Source organism: Andrena cerasifolii, chromosome 3, assembly GCF_050908995.1.
Source record: "Andrena cerasifolii isolate SP2316 chromosome 3, iyAndCera1_principal, whole genome shotgun sequence".
NCBI classification, from domain to species: domain Eukaryota; kingdom Metazoa; phylum Arthropoda; class Insecta; order Hymenoptera; family Andrenidae; genus Andrena; species Andrena cerasifolii.
Genome location: NC_135120.1, coordinates 18,809,434 through 18,822,886, shown reverse-complemented (window position 1 = coordinate 18,822,886; position 13,453 = coordinate 18,809,434). Strand labels below are relative to the sequence as shown.

Sequence of the window (13,453 nt, the reverse complement as noted above, 5' to 3'; positions counted from 1 at the left end):
CGGCGCGATGAAGATTTTTCCAGCGGCACGGCAGTATCAACAACAATCGAGACACGGGGTTAAACGACAAGTCGAACAACATTGTGGTGGAACGCTGGTCCGCGAGACGAGTCTGCGCAGAGCGGAGAGAGGCGCACGGAGGCGGAGAGGGTGACGGTGGCCACGCTACGCAGAATGGCGACTGTGGCGCCATCCTAGCTGCCACGGAAGCGTCGATGGCCGTGGCAGCGGCAGAGGAGCACGCCACCCCCGCGACATCCTGCCCGCTACCACCTAACGCTGCCTACCGCCACCTACAGCCACCCCCAAAAGCTCCTGCCAGCCCCTCCGGCCCCTCTGAATCCTCCGCGTCGCAAACGTTCGCCGGCCTACAACCGCTCTGCCATCCACCCCCGCGCTTCATCCGACCCGCCGACGGTGGCTGCGGTATCGATTGGCCCAGTTGTCCCTCGTCAGAACGCGGTGGTCGCTCCAACATCCGAACGCGACCCACCGCCGCCTTCTTCGGCCTCCGCTTCCTCTTCTTTCTTCGCTGCGGCGATATCTTGTCCGCGATATTCCACGTTCCGTTGCGCTACAAGCTGCGGGACGCGGCTATGTATGCGTATACTTTGACGTTGGACGCGGCTGGTCGGAGTGCTGGCTACGCTGCAGGGAAAGTTGTTGATGGCTCGTAGTTTCGAGTAGTCAGCTCTTTGATGTAGTCAATTTAGAACGCAAGTACAACGGAGGGCTGGGTCCTGGCGTTTGGTACCTACCAAGTTTCTGGCTGGTGACAAATCAGTATTTAATTCGGCTGCAATTCGGTTTTACTTGCGAGCTCCGTCCCGGTCAAAGTCAATTCCAAGTCGGCTGGTGTTTAGGTATCCGTTTGCCAACGAAATAAACGCCGTCGTCGCAATCTATCCTCGTTGTCAACTTTTGTGGAGTATCTATCTATTATACTCCAGTTGAAAGGTATTCCAGTTGTTGAATTACTAAAGGCGGATCGATCGCATGGTCCATAGTGTCTCTGGGCTTCAATCCTTATCCGGGGATATCTCAAACAACTTGCTCGCGGAAGGACAGTTACCAAACTGCAGGATCTCGATTGTAGACGGTTGTTACGCAATTCGGGCTACTGCTGGAACTTTCGATCATGCTTGGAAATCCACTGGACGGCATTGTACCCACTTCCCGACGTTCCTCGAACACTGTCGTGCCATTTTTAATGGTCGAACTCCGGGGGGAAGGAACATTGAAACTATCGTTACGATCGAACCAACATCTCAGCTAATACATCACAGAAGATCTCATAAATTTTAGATTTGGTTGGAAAATAGTATTTAGACTGAACCTCGCCTTTGCGATAGTCTTGTTCTTCTTCTCTTTTCTCTTGCTTATTTTGTTTGTGCAATAAAGACGCTTAATAATAGTAATACTAATACTTAATATTAACACGCAAATAAATACAACCCCCACTTTTATAAAATACACTGTGGTAGGGGAGAGGTGCTATAAAAAGGACACTTTTGTTTAGCGTCCATTTCTGACAATATCATAATAGGTATTTAAAAAACATGTAGGGGAGACCAGTTGAGACCAAATTTGTCTTATCTGTAAGTTCAATCTGTTAGCAACTGAGAATAATTTATAAGATGTTCATTTAGACTACCGAAAAACACGAACTGCCGATTACTACACTGTTGCAAATGAGACCGCAGTGAAGTTTACGTCAAATGACTGGGCACTAGTGTTGACATAAACAGGAAAATACCTTGCATGTGTAATGCGTTTCGAATTTTGTTCCTTCAATTCGTCTCATTTAAAACCTCTCCCTCTTATAGCACCTCTCCCCGACATAAAAATCCGAAATAAAGTAACTTGAACTTGAACAGAATCAAGAATGTAAACTGCAAAGACACTTAAGTATTACCAATTCAAAAGTCTCCCTTCCAAATCCCATCCCTACTCTCGCAACGCAAGTGCAACCCTTAGAGAGGGCCATTAACACATCTAGCCGTCGAGATTTCTCCCCGATGCCGACAGACATGCGGGGAAATGGGCGATTTTTTCAAAGGCCCCCGAATTCCGCGGCCACCTCACGTTCTCCCTTGTCCTCTAGTCCTCGTCGCAGGGTTTTTGCGCGCAAGGTCGCGAGCAAGGAAGCGACCCAAGCGGGGACACGGGGATACGGGGCAATGATGGCCGGGGCGATCGTGACTAGAGCCAGCCAGAAAACAGGAGGTCGCATGAACGACAAAGGGGACCTGGCATTATTATGTGCCGGAGCTGAATGCATGACAATGCCAAGCGAGATCCTCCCTCCTCGTCGCTTCTACTGTCTCTCTTATTCTCGCCAAACCTTGTCTTTGTTCCCTTGGCCGACCAAGTCCCGCGGGCGCCGCTCAAGCACCGTTTCGGGACCGCCGCTTCACAATGCTACGCTAACAAGGTCAGCAATTAATGAATCGCTGGAAACGCGTTGCCAGAAAAATACGAGAAGCCTATGGGGACCGATGTATTATTAATGGAGTGTCCTACACGCCAGCCGGAGCCCTCTGCATCGTCGTTACTTAGTTTCCACCCCCTCTCGTCACTCTGGCCGAAGCATGATTGTTTGGGGAGGGGAAACGCGATTCCTCTTTTATTCTTTGTAATTCGAAAGTTAAGTGAGCGCCACGTGGGACGTTGAAGTGTTTGGTAGAAGCTATTTGGCTTTTGGTTTCTTAGCTTCGAGAGGGGTGCGGTGGTAGTTGGGAACGTGAATTGGTGGCTTCGTTGTGGAGTAATGTTTCGTGGAGTGTTGGCTTAGTGAAATTAGGACAATCGTGATGGAAGTACGAATGGCTAGCGCATGGAACAGTGTGTCACTGTGAGGCTAAAGGGGTTTCAGTGATGTTGATCAATGACTGAGCCGCCACGCTCGCGGTAATGTGAACCATAGGAGTTCTCGCTTTCTTTCGCTCGTCAAGGAAAGCAGGGCTCTCTATCGTTTCAATCTATCGCCAGGATCATCCGCTCGGAGTCTATTCGGTTGAAATAGAAGCTTCTGGGGGAAAAAGCGAACGGGATGTTGAAATGAAAAGGCTCCTGAATCTCTCTCATTCTATCGTCATCGTTTTTCTTGTGATGAAATTTCAAATGCGGGAATCGCATTGTCATCCTGTTGTGTTTTTGTTGAACGGATATTCGCTCCCTTTATGAAAACCTGCCAACGTTTTGCCCAGGTACTTCTCCATGCAGCGGACTTTTTTTCACGAATGTTTCGAAACTGTTAAAAAACTAGCCTTTGAAGAAAGCATCCCCCAGGAGCGATGGTTTATATTCATCTACCGTGAAAATGGAACTCTTCAAAAATTGAGCGGAACGCGCCCCAAATTTAACGCAGTGGTATTCATCTCTAGTTTCGATAAGGACGCGGCCCTTTTACCATATTTTTGTTTGCAAAAAAAAAAAAGAGAGAGCGGGCGGAAAAGCAATGTGGGGCACGGGGAATGTAAAAAAGCAGAGAGTGCTAGGAAATATTTTTAACCACCGTCAAGCAAACTTCTGTTCACCGTACCTCGTGATCAAATAATTCTCTCCCGCAGACATCTATTCTGCCTCGCGTGGAATGTAACGTCACGCGAATCAGTGTACCAAAAGCACTCGAAACGCCACTGTACCCCAAACCCCCATACATGCTCGTCATCGCGTAACAATATTCCATTCTAACGGAGCACCATTCAAAAAGAATCGTTCCATTACATCTTATCGCGTTCATCCGTATCTTTAATCGTTCCGACGATACAGCCTGCCCCGACTCCAAGGGACGCGCTGTACTGGGACGTGCGATACGTTTTCGGTATCGTCGCCCGTATCATCGTATTCTCCTGTCGGTGTTTGGGCATTCAGGGCCGATCCGCGATACGGAAGGACGATTCCGAAGATGCCTGAATGATGAATCCAATATCACCGGGGGCTACAAAGCGGCAGAAGCGAAATACACCCCGGGGACAGGAGCCGTTTGCCTAAAACAGGCCAATGAGCCGTCCCTGTCCGACATAGATCAGGCACACCGGCACCGTGTTGGTGCGTGCACGCGCGCGCAGCCACGTTCCGGCTCTCCAGCAATGCATCATACGTTACAGATTGGTTTTTAGGTAAAAGAACAGCTCTGTAATAGTGTGGACATTTGACGTCAGCCGGAGAGAAATGGTTGGGAAATAACGAAAGTAAAACGGGGGTCATTCATCGTCGCAGTGCCGTGCGCTTTTTTACCGCCCGGGCAATTCGTACCTTTACGATTTCGTTTAAATTACAGGGGAACGCCGGTCCCCGTTCGACCGGAGGCTGGTTACTACGGAGAATCGAGGGAAGGAGGAGCTGTGGTATTTATATAAATGTCTCCTGTTGCCGCGGAAGGGATCGGTGATTCGAGGATTCTTAATTGGTTCCACGTAGCCAGAAACGCATCGATCTTCAGCCGACGGTTTTAGATACGGTGGAAAAATCGTGTCATTCAGCCGTGGAATTTCATCCACGAGGATCCACCGCGCAATTAACGGATAATTCGGTGTTCAACGTAAACACCGGCGCATTCCTTCGCGGCCCTAATGTTTGCAAAGATATAGCACCCGGCGAAAGTAAACCACTGCCGACGGATTCCTCGCAAGTGGAAAGGCCACTAATTACAAGGGACGGTAAATTGTATAACTTTAACACGCGGTTGTATGTTCTAATTTGGCGGGATCGTTAAAGGGTCGCCTCTCCGTTGCCACCGTTTATGCATATTCATCGGGCATTTTTTAACGAGCCAGCGGCAAGTATGTCTGGAAGGAGCCCGCTTCCCGATTTATTCCACCCCCTCCAGCGTCCCCTAATCATCGTTTTGTAAATTAATGGCGGGCAGGATCGCGGTGCTTCGCGGTTGATCGGGCCACCGCGGCTATAATGCACCTATGCGGCATCTCCAATTAACGCGGATGACATCGTTGCATTACGATAGATACGAATAAACGCGAGCCGCGCGCGCACATAAGCGTTCCTCGTTATTATAGAGCCACGATGCCACTCGACTATCGTACAATTGCCTTTGCATATACGTACACTTCGTTATCTACGACTCACCGGTGCTAATTATGCCCTCTCTTCCACTTTTACGTTTTCCCTCTTCCACGTCCCCTTCCCCCCGTCCGTCTCCACTCTTCTACGTATGTATATATTTATCCGTTTTTTCTCAGTCGACGTCGCCGAGAGTTGACTGGCACTCCAACCCCCGCGACGTCGTTTTCAACTCGAACCCCCATCAGGAAGAAATTAATCGCGCAACTTTGAAGTGGCTGGGAAGCTCTGGCCTAGGAAGGGGAAAGCGTGCTCCGCGATGACTTTTTGCGGGAATTTTCAGGATGCAAATAAGGCTGAACTATTAATGCGATATGTCTCACCGATGGATTTTTTTTTGGAGATCCAGGAGTTAGTAATTTGAAGAGAAATTGAATGGGTGGAGGATTTCCACTTATCTTTGGGACATTCCATGCGAACTCGGACAGATTTCGGAGTAAGTTTAAGGGGAAGGATAGAACTATATTCTCCTTTCTCAGATTTTTAAAATCGCGCCTAATGTTAAAAACCTGCATTTGTTTAAAATAATTGCACAAAAATGTTTCAATTTTTGTTTTAAACTGGAATAATTTCTTCTTAAAACTTCAATGTCTTCTCTATAAGCACCGTAAAGCTCATCTCCATCCGTTTACTACTTCCATAGCTATAATGTATTGAAAAAAAGTTAGTACTCAACTTCAAACAGCTGTAAAATCGTAATTTTTCAAAATTTTGAAAAATCCTTCGAGGTACTTTTAAATATAACTAAAGACTGCAACATATTCAAATTTCAGCAATCTACGAAAATTACACCGAAATCTGTCCTATTTGTCTGTAAACATAAGATGTCGAGACAAAACGTTTCCACGCATTTCAAAGGCTCCAGCCGTTTCCCGAAACGGGGACGCGAATTCGTCGCGATTCACGCCGAAGTAGCACGCGTCAGGGAAAAAAGTCGGGTAACAGGATTCCACCTGACGGCGATGCGCGACCGGAAATCGAGTTCCCTGGCCAGGGTCACGCGGCCAGATGGAGAGCTGATTAAATCAACGAATCGAAACTTGACGTCGAGTCGCGGTCATTCAATTTCAGTGGACTCTGGAAGGTTTTCGTTGATGCGAGCGGCTGCTGACGAAAAGTTCTCTCTGGCCAGCGGAACGTAGCGCAGGGACGAAGCGGACAGGGGCGTATCTCGCGAAGACAGGAACGGCAGAAGCGGATGAACGGACACGCAGGGCCCGCAGGGAGAAAGAGAGAGAGGGACGGGAGAGGAGAGTGACGAGAGCACATCCACCGAATCACAAATGAGTTGCGAGACTCGATTAAGCATCTTCCGGATGCATTATTAAGGCTAGAGGGTGCGGCGAGGAGGAGCCACGGGGCGAAGGGGATGCGGCTGGACCAGCCGGAGGGTTGGATAGAGCAGTTGCTGGGTGGTCCGGGGAGAGGCAACTAATGGGTTGTAACTAGTGTGTGCAGCGGATTATACCTTCTCGGTCAAGCCGGTACAAGCGCAGTGTACTGGAGAAGCTCGAGTGGCTGTCCGCGGGAGCAAGAACGCGCGGCTGCCGGATACCTGGCGGGAGGAAGAGAGCAGGATCCAGTCAACGGAGAGGCTTAACCCCCGAGACTTTATGAATACCCCGGCCGTGGCGCAAGAGTTCAGGTAAGATAAGGGCTTTCCGCACCCTCTTTCCTCCCAGACGGCTCGCCAGACCCCTGATACCCTCCTCCTCCGCGCCGAAAACGCTACATCGCCCCTCTATCCGAAATCCAGCCAACGTTTTCAGGGGCACGCAGTCTTCAGCAGTATCGTTGAGCCACATGCAGCTTTCCGTCCGCTTAACGTCAGATTTCGTAACTTCTCATCCGCCTGGGTGCATCGCGGATTCTCGTTAATATTCGAACGGCAATCTTACGCGCTGGCAAAGCGCTGGAGTTTAGTGGAAGCGTTCTGGGCCGCGTTATGACATCGTTCGGGGGTAGTTTTGTTGTCGTTCGCGATGCAATGTATGTACTCGGTCCCGCTACACTCCACGCCAAACACGGGATTAAAAAGTACGAGCACCCAGCGCGTGGTGTGCTTGCTTCTGTTTTTAATTACCTTACGCGAGGCACGATATTTTGTCACGGTAAAATAACGAATGAAGCAGAAACTCTTAAATATTCTCTAATTTATAAATTGTCAGAATCAGCGATTGTTGCGATCGAGCCGAGACTTAAGTGGTTACGCCACCCTGAAAGTTTTGAAAAAATGATTTTTTTTCTTTGCATTTTTTTATTTCGTGAAGTTTAAAGAATAATTTAAGTCGTGGTAGACGCAAAAATCCCCCAAAATAGCCGAGTTATAGACTTTAAACGAGGCGCGGATGTCGATATTCCGCAGCAGGTAGCGACCATTCTAGTTTTCTTCTTTTGGGTTTTTCTCGAAACTACATTTTCAAAGGTGATATATCAAATATCTCCAAAACTATTTGTCCGATTGATTTCAAACTTGGTACGCATATTCTTAATGGTATTGTCTACAATGTAGCCTATCATTTTTTTCATGCGATAACCCATTCGTATATAATAAATGTTTTAAGTTCGTTTTGTCAGGTGAAAAACGAATAATTTTCTTCACCTTGCTCTCATTTGTGCAATAATTTTTTTTTCTTAAATCCGTACGCTACATTGTAGGTATTTCACTAAGGAACACGAAAATCATCATGTTTTTCATTTCAGATGAGCCTGGGCGTTATAATTTGTTATATCAGTCACGCGTGTAACGGCGGACGAGCTCCGCGGGACAACAAATAACTCGGTCATTTTTTAATATTTTTGTACAGTATTTATACAATATATGCACTAATACATGTTCTACACATAAGAAGAAAAGAAAGGATTTTGAACCTCATAGTATCAGTAAAAAAAATCGTCCAGTTTAGTGCTGTTTCGAGCGCCTCAGGGTGGCGTAACCCCTTAATACGGAAGTGTAGCTTTTAATCGTGTCCCATCAAGTACAAGTGCGGCATATCGTTCACTGCAACGTCGTTCTTCAAATTCTCTGCAAAGGGGAGGTGATGAAATGACGAGGAAGAGTGGAAACGACCAGTACCCCGTTTCGCGACGTTTTACGTCTCTGCGAAGTTCGAGCAGCCCTGGACAGATACCCCATACAGTGAAGCATGACCAGTTTGGGCTGGCCAGGTCCAAATGCCCGGTGGTAAGAAGCGTAAAACCTCTCGCAGACCGTCCGATCCGTGCCATTTTCCACGAAAGCACCCATAACCGAGGCGACAGGTCAGCCCTACAGGGAAAGCAGCGTTGCCTCGTCCACGCACTAGCCGGGATTTCAATTTCATAACGCGCAAGGACGTCGTTTGATCCTTATTCGGGCTTATAAACGCGAACGGCCCTGCGATAAAAGTTACTCGGCTGTCGGCCCAGGCGACAACGATGAAGAAATGGCAGAGTCGCGGCTGAGGATGAAACGAGGAAGAATGGGAAGGGATGAAAGAGCTGCTGGGGGTTGGTGGTGCGGAATGGACTTCGTAACGCGTCGGATCGTAATCGAATTTGGAAGTTGTCTCGGTCCATATGCAATGTCAAAAATATGATCTCAACAAGCTAATTACTGGATGATGTTATATGCCTGGGAGGTTAATGGGAGGTTTCTGGGTTCTGTTGATTCCATTCGTGACCTAGGAATTATCATCTCTGCCTCAGCGGATTTTAGAAAACACTATGTCCATATTAGATGTACAGCCTCTAGAGCCCTCGGTTTCATGATGAGAGCTGCCGTTGACTTCAGGAACCCAAAGACGCTTAATACTCTTTACACCACCCTTGTTCTTCCTCATTTGGAATATTGTTCTAATCTTTGGAATCCTTACCCTGTCTGTCGCATCAAATCTTTGGAGAGCATCCAACATAGATATTTGAGATATGCAGCTTACAAATTGCGTATTCCTTTTGATAGATTTTCTCATAATTATGAAAATATCCTTTCTACTCTGGGCTACCTTCCTCTGAAAAGCGGAGGCTTTTATCCGATCTAATACTTACTTTTAAAGCTATGAATCACCACGTCCAGTGTCCGGAGCTTCTAAGCTTATTCGAACTTAATGTACCGCCCAGAGTGCTAAGGAATACTCCACTATTTAGTATTATTATAGTATTATTATATATATATATATATAAGGGAAAACCCTTTGGTACAAATAAATAAATGTCTGACTTATCGTACACTGAACCACTACGAATCACATTATTTCTTATAAGTACACCCGTGAGAAGTCGAAACGCAGAGTATGAATTCTTGGACATCATGTTTAGTCCACGAAATACCTAAGCCGTTAAAAGAAAGGACGAAGGGAAGCGGAATCGCGGAGCGACATTGAGCCCGTCTAGCGCCGTCGAAACACATTCCCCGGCGTGTCACGAATCGCCGTGGAGAGGGCGGCCGATAAAATGGGGCTCGTTTAAAAATCTGTTAAAGTGAATATTATTTAAATCTGGTGGAATAACAGGAATATCGCGTGAACGATTACCTTGGGCGGGCGAGGAACACCGCGGGGTGGCGGCTACCCTCGCGTTACTATCGCGGCCAGACGCTACCTCCAGCAACGGCCAGGACGCCACCGCCACCACCACCAGCAACGCCATCAACGCCACCACCACCATCGGTAGCATCCCCATCACCACGACCGCCGCCACCACTGCCGCCCTAGACGGTGGATAACCTCCGTTTGTAATATTATTTCAGGTATGCGTACGCGCAGGCCTATCCGTTAATACGCCCGCCCTCCGGTGGCAGCGTGTGCTTGCGCGCTCGCTCGCGTACGCCTGGACATTCCCCACCCTCTCACACGCGCGTCCCGCTGCTGCATGTCGGCTATCTGGGCGCACGCGAGCGCGCAATCGGCCACCATAAAGAGAGATAGCGGCCGGCGGAATATCTGCGAAACGCTCTCTCTGCCGAGCTCGCTGCTTTTATTCCGGCTCGCCCGCCACTCCCGCCTCGGCTCGCGCGGTTATCTCTCGCTGTCTGATATCTGGCCCGGTTCAAATGTACCGCGTCATTACGGAGGGGCGGCTGGGGTTAGGTGACCCGCGTGCGCCACGGCGTCGCGATGCCGGGTCTCGATGCTTGTTTACGTTTTCCCTGGCGCAGATTGCCGCGTCGTTACGACCCGCTTCACGCGCGGCCCATTTCCGATGCGCCTCGCGATCAGACGCTGCGGAGCAACGGTCCTGGGGGTCTGCTCGACGAGTTTATTTTCTGTATTAGGTCCTGCCACGTTGCATCCACCGGAACGATTAGGAGCTTATATCGCTCGTTGGCCTTAGAATGACACAATCAGAATAGGAATAAATCCCGATAGGGGGTTGGACTACCTGATCGATGAGTACCTGGCAAGATCTGAGGCAAGGCAGGTCCTCGTAATCGTTGGCTCAATAAGGGTACCTTATCTCGAATCTTCCGCGGTATCGAAGTAGGTAATCGCTGATTATGGGCCAACGTTGTGAGCACCCTTCCGTAGCCCAAAAGGGCTGCTTGGATCAAGTAAGTGGATACGTGTATAACGACTTTCATCAAAAGGACGAGGATAGGGTAAATCCGGGAGAAGCGGTCGACCTAATATAAAATGATTATTAAAACTAATATAGATATTAATTATTTTATTAGAATAAACCTAATAGGTTCAGAATTTTATGCTGATTCAGAAAAATTGTTCGATATTTGCTTTAAGACAATATTTACTGTCAATCGGGATGAAAACTGAAGTCATGACATCTGACCATCTCTCCCGAGGTGCCGCACAGTGGGGAAATTTAGCGATTTTATGGCCAAAACCACAAAAATATTTTTTTGAATTCGACGAAATAAATGCAAATGTCAATTGAAGAACTAATATGAGTATCAAATGCCACCGATTTTACTGTTAAAAGTTTTAATACAAAGCTCGTATAGACTCGCAAATGTTTATGTTCACGTGAGGGTAGATCGATCGCAAAGAATTAAACCAGATTTTCAAGTTGCTTCCAACACTTATATTGTATTTATCCAAAGACCTGAAAATAATTTGATGGCATGGATTCAATTCATGGTGGTGCGTAAGATATCTTTTTGTCCTCAAAATAATTAATTTTCGATTTTTAATACGTAATTTATACAATTTTTAAAGTAGTGTTTTAGAAATAAACTTTTCATATAAGAATCAATTTTTAATACATAAAATAGTTATCAATCCCATAATATCCTGCAATGATTTTCATTCCTATTTTACGTTGGACTATTTTGATTCTATAAATGCAATTATTAATTGCTAATAGTTGCTAATCTTGTAATTATATGCATTTTTTAAACACGATCCAGTGTGTCTTGGCTAACATACGACATAACTGTGACCGAGACTGGTTCACATGTTATACATTACAAACCTTTTTATTATTTTTTAAACGACTTTATTCCGCTTCGATACTCTGTTTGATTGTTTGTATTATGTATGTTTGTTTGTCGACAGAAGCGATAATCCTTCTGCTATGCCCTGCTGCACTGTAGCAGAGGCATGCTCTAACAAAGAAAAAAGTGTATAAATGTAAATAATAAAAAAATCTTTTTCGTTCGTAATTTTTGTAAGTGCTGTTTTTCGGATAATTTAGTTTCTCATATATTAGAACGTAAAAGTGCCGAATTTTATATATTAAAAATAAGTTTTTAGGTTCTCACCACGAAAATGGATATTCTTCAATTAACGTTTGTATTAAATTTGTAAAATTAAAAAATTTCGTTTCTGTAGTTTTGGCCATAAAATCGCAAAATTTCCCCACTGTGTGCCGGGAGAAATGTTTTTCGTCGTTGACAGAGACCAGTCACATAATTATTCACGGAGAAATAACAAAGAAGAAAGTAAAATTATTTATCAGTCAATACAGCTACAGATTCATTGATATTTAATTTTTTTATGCTAAACAAGTAAAGAACACATCAAAGAAAAAGTGAACTACCTGCCGGCAATTAGCAAGGCAAATGAATACAAAAGTGAACGAATAAGATAAATAAACAAAAATAATAATAAAATATTGATAAAAAATAAAAAAATTATTTTGTTTTAACTATAGAACAAACGTGACGCTTATAATAATAAGAAAAATACGAAATGAGCAGAAATGGGGACATGAGTAGAAATTGGGACATTCGCCTTACTTCGATTCCGTTGCGACTGGTTCACCGAAGACACTGCGCAGAAACGTACCTACCCTACAGGGAAGTAAAACTCGACCTTGTTCGGCCAGGCGGAGAAGGTCAACGAGATCCTTCTGGGAGCGCGCGATCAACGTCACAGGCCGACACAATCTCTGACAATGGACAGCGAAAGTGGCAACAACCTTTCAGACACTGGCCTCGATGTTATCTCCCGCTCACGAGAATTACATCGCGCCCAGCCGCCCCTGGGTCCTTTATGTCCGTAATATCGACGCGTGTTACGCGGACCCGATCGCTGCCGGCCGATAACGATATTCCATCGATGTGTCCCATCGCGTGACCGCCTTGGGGGCTCCTCTGCTCGTGCAAAAAGGGGGGTGTGGCGGGACGTCACGTGCGCGTCAGGGTGGAGGGCGCGGGGGTCGAAATCTTGATCGCGTCACATCGTGGACGTGTCGAGGCGCGCGTTATTCGCGCTGACAGCTATGCAGCGGAGATGTTCCCGTGATTACGCCGCCGCGAGGATAAATCTTCCGATGGGGTGCGACTTCTGGCTGCGAGCACACGGCCGTGGACACAGATGACCGGGCACGATCCTGAAACGCGAGCTGACGCGTACACCGTCCCCCTGTACGAGGAAATACGTTAGACACGGAGGCTTCCTGTTCTATCTAATTCGCACCCATCGCACATAGGGTGCTCCAGAAATACGCGGCGAGTGGATGTTCGGGGTTGTCGAGGTACTAGTTTGTTACCGTTTTTTGTTTTATTGGAAAGCGAGAGTTGTGGGTAAGTAGGCACGCTATGTGTTAATACATGAAAATCATGCTGATTAATAATTTAATATTGTTATCATTCGTCTTTATTACTCAGTAAATACACAAAGAAAGGAACCAGTAATATATTAAAGCGGATCGAAGTAAAAGGCAAGGATGCAGTACAAAACTGTTAGAAGCCTAACCGTATCTACAGTGGCTCGCATTAATATTCGGACACTTTTTAAAATCGCATAACTTTTTTAAAAAACTCAAGTTGTTTGGACCAATTCTAAAAAAGTTATGCGATTTTAGAAAGTGTCCGAATATTAATGCGAACCACTGTACATAAAAACTGAAACTAAAACTAGAACTGGGAAGCAAGAAAGAGAAATTAACAGTGCATTAAGATCAGAACAGAAATATATTCTTATAATCTGGA

The 13,453-nt window shown here is 46.3% G+C and overlaps 1 protein-coding gene across 4 annotated transcripts in view; it reads right to left on the bottom strand.

Moving 5' to 3' along the window:
• Positions 1–13,453, bottom strand: part of Ten-a (Teneurin-a transmembrane protein) — a 593,712-nt gene that overhangs the window by 247,096 nt on the left and 333,163 nt on the right. The gene's annotated exons all lie outside the window — the stretch shown is intronic.